Source organism: Canis lupus, chromosome X, assembly GCF_011100685.1.
Source record: "Canis lupus familiaris isolate Mischka breed German Shepherd chromosome X, alternate assembly UU_Cfam_GSD_1.0, whole genome shotgun sequence".
Taxonomy (NCBI): Eukaryota; Metazoa; Chordata; class Mammalia; order Carnivora; family Canidae; genus Canis; species Canis lupus.
The window spans coordinates 44970563-44979469 of NC_049260.1; the positions used below are offsets into that span (position 1 = coordinate 44970563).

The following is an 8907-nucleotide window of genomic DNA, read 5'->3' on the forward strand; positions in this document are numbered from 1 at the left end:
GCAGGTGGTGGGGAGGAGTATGCAGGAACTCTCTATACTTTCCAAACAATTCTGTATAAGCACAACACTGAGGCAAATGTTAAAATCTATTAATTTAAATTAGAAAGGGATGTTTCACCAGCACCACCACTCTTAAGGAAATACGTAAGTGTATTCTTTAAGCAGAAAGAGAACGACCCCTGATCAAACTTAAAGATGAGGAAGTAATGAAGCTGGTTTTAGAAAATGACACTAAAAAGGATAATGTCTTTTGAGGTTAAAACCACGTGTGGTTGCATTTGTCTGTCTACGAGCGATTAAATTGGCAGCAGGAACATTAAAGTAAGGAGAGAGTAAATGTGCGCTAAGTGTTCTAAGGTAGTTACTTTTTCTGTGATGACATGAAAAGGTCAATTTATATTAGACGCTGAGAAGTTAAAAATGCATGTAGTAGTCTCCAAATAACCGCTAAAAGAACAATTAAAAAGCAAATATCTATCAAGGTGATAGAGGTGGAAAATAGACGCATTTTTAAATTAATCCAAAAGAAGGCAAAAACTAAGAGATAAATGAGCATAAACAAGCAGGAGAAATAGAAGATACTAAGATGTTAGATTTAAACCTGAATGTGTCAATAATCACTATAGAGGTAAATACTCCAATTAGAAGACAAAGATTAATAGTCTGGATGCAGAGGAGGAGGAGGAGGAAAAAGAGGAGGATGAAGGACGGGTAAGGAGGAGAAGAAGACGGAACCAACCTTATGGTGCTTACAAAATGGAACTTCAAGTATAGCTATACAAAAAAATTCAACGTTACAAATTAGAAAAACATATACCTTAAAATATTAAGAAGACACAGCTGGTGTAGCTTGATTTACATCAGAAACAATGGCCTTTTAGGCAAAGAAGCATTACAATAGGTAAAAATGGATGCCTAATAATCATAACAGGCATAACTCACCAGAGATATAAAAGTTATGAGCCTGTTTGCACTGAACAACAGTCTCATAATATAACACAAACCTTGGCAGAGCTGCGAGGACATATATGTGAATCCATAAGCATGATGGGAGGTTTTTAAAACAATTTTCTCACTACCGACAGAATGTTCTGATAAAAAATTACAAAGATATAAAAGATTTGAAAAATACAATGAACACTCACACAGTGAGAACGGTGAAAATTAACAAGACCAAATGTTGGAGAGGGACGTGAAGAAAGGAGAACCCTCTTGCACTGTTGGTGGGAATGTGAACTGGTGCAGCCACTCTGGAAAACTGTGTGGAGGTTCCTCAAAGAGTTAAAAATAGAACTGCCCTACGATCCAGCAATTGCACTGCTGGGGATTTACCCCAAAGATACAGATGCGGTGTAAAAGCTGAGACACGTGCAACCCAATGTTTATGGCAGCAGTGTCCACAATAGCCAAACTGTGGAAGGGGCCTCGGTGTCCATTGACAGTTGAATGGATAAAGAAGATGTGGTCAATATATACAATGACTATTCCTCAGCCATTAGAAATGACAAATACCCACCATTTGCTTCGACGTGGATGGAACTGGAGGGTATTATGCTGAGTGAAGTAAGAAGTCAATCGGAGAAGGACAGTCATTATATGGTTTCACTCATACAGGGAATATAAAAAATGGTGAAAGGAATTATAGGGGAAAGGAGAGAAAATGAGTGGGAAAAATCAGAGAGGGTGACATAACATAAGAGACTCCTAACCCTGGGAAACGAACAAGGGGTAGGTGGAAAGGGAGGTGGGTGGGTGAGGGGATGGGGTGACTGGGTGATGGGCACTGAGGGGGGCACCTGAAGGGATGAGCACTGGGTGTTATACTATATGTTGGCAAATTGAACCTCCAATAAAAAAATACATAAAAAATATAATGAACAAACTTGGCAATATGCATGTATGTTTTTATTGTTTTTAAATTTTAATTCCAGTATAGTTGATATACAGTCTTTATTTGTTTCAGGTGTACAATATAGTGATTCCACATTTCTGTACATTACTCAGTGCTCACCATGATAATTGTACTCTCTAGTCCCCACCACCTATTTTGATCATCCCCTCATCAAACTCCACTCTGGTAACCATCAATCTGTTCTCTATAGTTAGGAGTCTGTTCCTTGGTTTCCCTCTCTCTCTCCCTCTCTCTCTCTCTCTCTCTCTCTCCCTCTTTTCCCTTTACTCCTTTGTTTCCGTTGCTCCTTTGCTGCTTCCATAATTAGGCAATTGTAAGTAATGCTGCAATAAATATAGGTTTATAACCCATAAAACTGTGGGTCAAATATCCCTTTGAATTTAGTGTTCTTGTATATTTTGTGTCACTACCTAGTAATCTGATTGCTGGATCATATGGTAGTTCTACTTTTAACTTTCTGAGCAACCCCTTACTGTCTTCTACAGCAACTGTAGCAGTTTGCATTTCCATCCAGTTACCCGTTCTCCACACAACCTCGTCAACACCTGTTGTTTCTTGTGTTGGTGATTTAGCCATTCTGAGAGGTGTGCGGTGTGATCTCATTGTACTTTTGATTGGCATTTCTCCCGATGATCAGTGATGTAGAACATCTTTTCATGTATCTGTTGGCCATCTGGATGTCTTTCTTTGGAGAATATCTGTGCATGTCTTCTGCCCATTCTTAAGTTGGATTTTTAAATTTGCTTTTTAAGGAATTTATTTATTTATTTATTTATTTATTTATTTATTTATTTATTATGAGAGATACACAGAGAGAGAGAGAGGCAGAGACACAGGCAGAGGGAGAAGCAGGCTCATGCAGGGAGCCCGACATGGGACTCGATCCCGGGTCTCCAGGATCACACCCTGGGCCGAAGGCGGCGCTAAAAAAACCGCTGAGCCACCAGGGCTGCCCTTAAATTTGGTTTTTAGGTATTGATTTGTACAAGTTCTTCATAGATCTTGGATATTAACCCAATATCTTTGGATATATCATTTGCAAATATTCTCTCCCATTCAATAGGTTGCCTTTTAGTTTTGTTGATTGCTTCCTTCGCTGTACAGAAGCATTTTTAAAAGTTTATTTATTCATGAGACAGAGAGAGAGAGAGGAGAGAGAGAGGCAGAGACGTAGGCAGAGGGAGAAGCAGGCTCCATGCAAGGAGCCCGATGTGGGACCGATCCCGGGACTCCAGGATCACGCCTGAGCTGAAGGCAGACGCTTAACCACTGAGCCACCCAGGTGTCCCTCTACAGAAGCTTTTTATTTGATGTAGTCCCGACAGTATATTTTTGCTTTTCTTTCCCTTGTCTCGGGAGACGTATCTAGAAAAATGATGCTGTGATTGATGTTACAGAAATTACTACGTGTGCTCCCTTGTAGCATTTTTATGGTTTCAGGTCTCTCATTTAGATCTTTAAATCCATTTTGAGTTCTTTTTGTGTATGGTGTAAGATAGCAGTCCCGTTCCATTCATTTGCATGTAGCTATCCAATTTTCCCAACAGTCTTTGTTGAAGAGACTGTCTTTTTCCCCCGTTGTATACTCTCACCCTTTTGTCATACCTTAATTGACCATATAGCTGTGCATTAATTTCTGCACTCTCTATTGTGTTCCACTGACTATGTGTCTAGTTTTGGGGCAGTACCATACTGCTTTTGATTACTACTGCTCTGTAATAGAACTTGAATTCTAGAACTGTGATACTGCCAGTTTAGTTTTTCTTTCTCAAGATTGCTTTAGCTCCCTGTGGTCCTTTGTGGTTCCATATAAATTTTAGGATTTTTTTTTTGTTCCAGTTCTGTGAAAAGAGCTGTAGTTGTTTTGATGGGATTGCATTAGATCCGTAGATTGCTTTGGGTTGCATAGACATTTTAATAATATTTGTTCTTCCATCTGTGAGGATGGAATGTTTTTTTCCATTTCCTTTGTGTCCTCTTCACGTTCTTTCATCAATGTTTTGGTAGTTTCAGAGTACAGGTCTTTCACCTTTTTGGTTAAGTTTATTCCTGGGTATTTTGTTCTTCTTGGGCGCAATTGTAAATGGGATGGTTTCTCAACTTCTCTTTCTGCTGCTTCATTATTAGTGTATAGAAAGGCAACAGAGGGACGCCTGGGTGGCTCACTGGTTAAGAGTCTGACTTCGGCTCAGGGCGTGATCTCGGGGTCCTGGGTTCAAGTCCTGCATCGGGCTCCCCACAGGGAACCTGCTTCTCCCTCTGCCTATGTCTCTGCCTCTCTCTCTCTCTCTCTGTCTTTCATGAATAAATAAATACAATCTTAAAGAAAAGAAATGCAACAGATTTCTGTACATTCATCTTGTACCCTGTGACTTTACTGAATTTGTTTATTAGTTCTATTGTTTCTTGGTGGAGTCCTTTTGTTTTTTTTTTTGTTTGTTTGTTTGTTTGTTTTTCACTGAATGAATGATTTATTGAATGAGCACTCTTCAATTAGTTAACATTTGTTTTTTTTTTAAAGTTAATTTATTTTTTATTGGTGTTCAATTTACTAACATACAGAATAACCCCCAGTGCCCGTCACCCATTCACTCATTTGCCATAAATTATATCATGTCATCCATCTACAAATGTGAAAGTTTTAGTTCTTCCTTTCAGATTTGGATGACTTTTATTCCTTTTGTTGTCTGATTGCTGTGGCTAGGACTTCCAGTACTGTGTTGAATAAAACTGATGAGAGTGGACATCCTTGTCTTGTTCCTGACGTGAAGGGAAAGGCTTTCAGTATTTCTCCATTGAGTATTGAATATTGATGTTGACTGTGGGTTTTTCATATAAGCCCTTTATTGTGTTGAGGTATGTTCCTTCTGCACCTACTTTGTTGAGGGTATTTATCATGAATGGATGTTGCACTTTGTCAAGTGTTTTTTTCTGCATCTATTGAAAGGATCATATGGTTTTAAACTTTCTCTTATTAGTTTGATGTATCGTGTTGAATGATTTGCAAATGGTGGACCGTTTTTGCATCCTGAGAATATATCCCACTTGATTGTGGTGAATGATTTTCTTATTGTATTGTTAGGTTTGGTTTGCTAGTATTTTGTTAAGGATTTTTGCATCTATGTTAATCAGAGGTATTCATTCTCTTTGTTGTCGTGTCTTTGTTTGGCTTTGGTATCAGGGTAATGTAATGCTGGTCTCATTGAACGAATGCATTTATATGGTGCACTCGACAACTGCAGGAACATGGGCTTTTAAGTGATATTTATATTTATCAAAACTGACTACAAGTTGACCATGATGCGCATCGTAGCAAATTTTGAGACAATGAAATAATAAGGAGTAGTGTCCTGACTACCATGCCATTAGGCTTTAAGTTAATAACCAGTGATAGCTAGAAAATCACCCATGTGCTTTTTATTAAGAAATATCCTTCCTTAGAGGATATTTAACTCAGAGCTCAAAGAAGAAAGTGTTAATGAAATTTTAGGAAAAGATGGCATCCCGCAAGGAAGGCACCGGCTCTGCTGCCCCTTCTTCCAGCTCCACCACCGGCCAGGTGGGGAAAGGCAAAGGCAAAGGCGGGTCCAGAGATTCTGCCGTGAAACAAGGGCAGATAGATGGCTTGGTGGTATTAAAATAATCGAACATTATCAAGAAGAGGGACAAGCAACCGAAGTGGTTCAAGAAGTGCTTTTGGGCTTGGTTGTAGAAGATTGACTTGAAATTACCAACTGCTTCCCTTTCCCCAGCACACAGAAGATGATGCTGATTTTGATGAAGTCCAGTATCAGGTGGAAATGATGTGCAGCCTTTGCCATGTCAACATCAATCACCTCCACGTGGGCTGGTACCAGTCCACATACTATGGTTTGTTCGTCACCCTGAGCACTCCTGGATTCTCAGTTCAGTTACCAGCATGCCATTGAAGAATCTGTCGTTCTCATTTACAATCCCATAAAAGCTGCCCAAGGGTCTCTCTCGCTGAAAGCATACAGACTGACTCCTAAACTAATGGAAGTTTGTGAAGAGAAGGATTTTTCTCCTGAAGCATTGAAAAAGGGAAATATCACCTTTGAGCACACATTTGAAGAAGTGCCGATTGGAATTAAAAATTCACATCTGATCAACGTCCTATTGTGGGAGCTTGAGAAGAAGTCAGCTGTAGCAGATAAACATGAATTGCTCAGTCTTGCTAGCAGCAATCATTTGGGGAAGAATCTACAGTTGCTGATGGACAGAGTGGATGAAATGAGCCAAGATATAGTTAAATATAACACATACATGAGGAACACGAGTAACAACAGCAGCAGAAACGTCAGTATCAGCAGCCTCGCCGGCAGGAGAATATGCAGCACCAGAGTCAAAGAGAAGCCCCACTGCCTGAGGAGGATCTGTCCAAACTTTTCAAACCACCCCAGCCTCCTGCCAGGATGGATTCTCTACTCATTGCAGGCCAGATTAACACTTACTGCCAGAAACATCAAGGAGTTCACTGCCCAAAACTTAGGCAAACTCTTCATGGCCCAGGCTCTTCAGGAATACAACAACTGAGAAAAGGAAGTTCCCAGAAAAGGAGTTAACGTGGACTCTTGAGATCACATTGGGGCGACCCTTGGAAGAAATACATTTGCGTATTGAAAAGTCTTTCTAGCTAACAATAAGATAAAAATAAAACAAAAAATTTAAATACATATATTTTAACTGTGTATTATGAAAATTTGTAGGATACTGATTTAATGTATATACTCCAAAAAGAAAGGCATAAAAAAATAAATATAACCTGCATGTCTATTTCAGTAATTTAATAGAATGGCAGACTAAAGTCAAAGAAAGCAGGTGAAATGAAATAAGGATAAGAGCATTAATACATTAAAGATAAAACAAAATAGCCAAGGTTGGTTCTTCAGAAGGACAGCACAATTGACCATCACCTTTGTGGGCCTGAAGGTAAAAGAGAGAAGTTATCTAAAAAACAATGTCTGGAACAAATGAAGAGACATAGCTACGGACAATAAGGATATTACAAGATCATTAGTCAAAATCATGAGCAGCTGTATGTAAATAAATCTGAAGGTTTAGATACAATGTGCAAACTTCAAGAAAACACAAATGACACAAAAACAACAAACCATCCTCTGAATGCTTCTAAATACTAAATACGTGGAATCTGAAGAAAACAGCAACAAACAATTTCCATATTCTGATGACCCCACCAATTAAATCTACAAAACTTTTAGGAAGAAATAATGGCAATCTTGCATACCAGCCAGAAAATGGGAAAAAAGAGGAATCACCTCTCATTTCATTCTATGAGGCCTAAACATTATAAGAACATTATAAGAAATGAAATGCACAGGCCAATCCTTCACAAAAGCATAGAAGGAAAAATCACGAATAAAACACTAACAAAACAAATCCCGTTATATGTTTTAAAAGGCTAATATATCAGAAGAAAGTCAAGACAGTTCTACAAATGGAGTGGTTGAGCACTTGAAAAATAGATGTATTTCACAGAATTAATATATTAAGAAAAATTCGTTACATTCCCTGCAGATGCAGAAGAAAATATGTCATGAATTTGAGTTTTAAAAACTAAACACCCAACAATGTGGAGAAAGCGAACCCTTGTGCACTGTTGGTGGGAATGTAAACTGGTACAGGAACTTTGGAAAATAGTATGGAAGTTCCTCAAAAAGTTAAAAATAGAACTGCCCTAGGATCTAGCAGTTCCGATTCTGAGTTTATATCTGAAGAAAGTAAAAGCACTATCTCTAAGAGATATCTGCACCCCGGTGTTTATTCCAGCATTATGCACAATAGCCAAAACTTGAAAATAACCTAGGTGTCTATCAACAGATGAATGGATAAAAAAGGTTTTATAGTGGGGCATTATTCAGTCATAAACACGAGGAAAATCCTGCCACCTGTGACAACATGGAAGGCCCTTGAGGGCATTCTGCTAAGTGAAATAAGTCAAACAGGCAAAGACAAATACTGTATGATCTCACTTATATGTGGAATCTAAAACAACGCCATCATAGAAACAGACAGTAGAAGGTGCTTGCCAAGGGCTAGGGGGTGGGGGATGTGGGGAGATGTTGGTCAAGGGAGGCAGACTCTCAGTTATAAGATGAAAAAGTTCTGGAGTACTAATGTTCAGCATGGTGATTATAGTTAACAATAGTGTTACATGTATTTGAAAGTCGCTAAAAACCAATATCTTAAATATTCTCACCAAACTATTATAATTATGTACTGTGAAGGAGTTATTAACTGACTTTATTGTAGTGATCATTTCACATATATGTGAGTGTGTGTGTATCCAATCATCATGCTGTTTAAATTTACAAATGTTATATGCCAAATATATATACCAATAATGTTGGAAATATTTTAAAAAGTAAAAATACATTTATGATAAAACCTCTAAGCAAACTAGCAATAAAAGAGAACTCTCTTAAACCAATCAGGAAAAAAAACAACAGAAAAAAAAACCAAACCAATCAGAATATTTTGAAAAGCCTACAAAAACAGGAGCAGCTGGGTGGCTCAGTTTAGCTTAGTTTAGCTTCTGACTCTTGGTTTTGGCTCAGGTCATGATCTCACAGGTTGTGAGATCAAGCCTGGCCTTGGGCTCCCTGTTCAGAGGGGAGTCTGCCTGAAGTTTCTCTCCCTCTGTCCCTCCCCCCACTCATAAGTGCTCTCTCTCTCTCTCTCTCTAATAAATAAGTCTTTTTTAAAAAAAAACTTGAAAATATAAAAGCCTACCAAAACCATTGCACTTAATCATGAAATATTGAAAGTCATCCCTCTGAGACCATGAAGAAGACCAGGTTATCCCTGGTATACCATAAGGAAAGAAAAAGTAATAAAAATGATCCAGGCAGTACAGCCCTAAATGCATACACATGTGAATCAAAGGACATGCATATGAATGTTGTCCACAGTAATATTTTTAATACTCCAGGACTGGAAACTACTGAAATGTCCAT

The 8907-nt window shown here is 38.5% G+C and overlaps 1 pseudogene; it reads left to right on the plus strand.

Moving 5' to 3' along the window:
- Nucleotides 1-5408: 5408 nt before the first annotated feature.
- LOC119868198 lies at nucleotides 5409-6481 on the plus strand (annotated as a pseudogene).
- Nucleotides 6482-8907: the final 2426 nt, after the last annotated feature.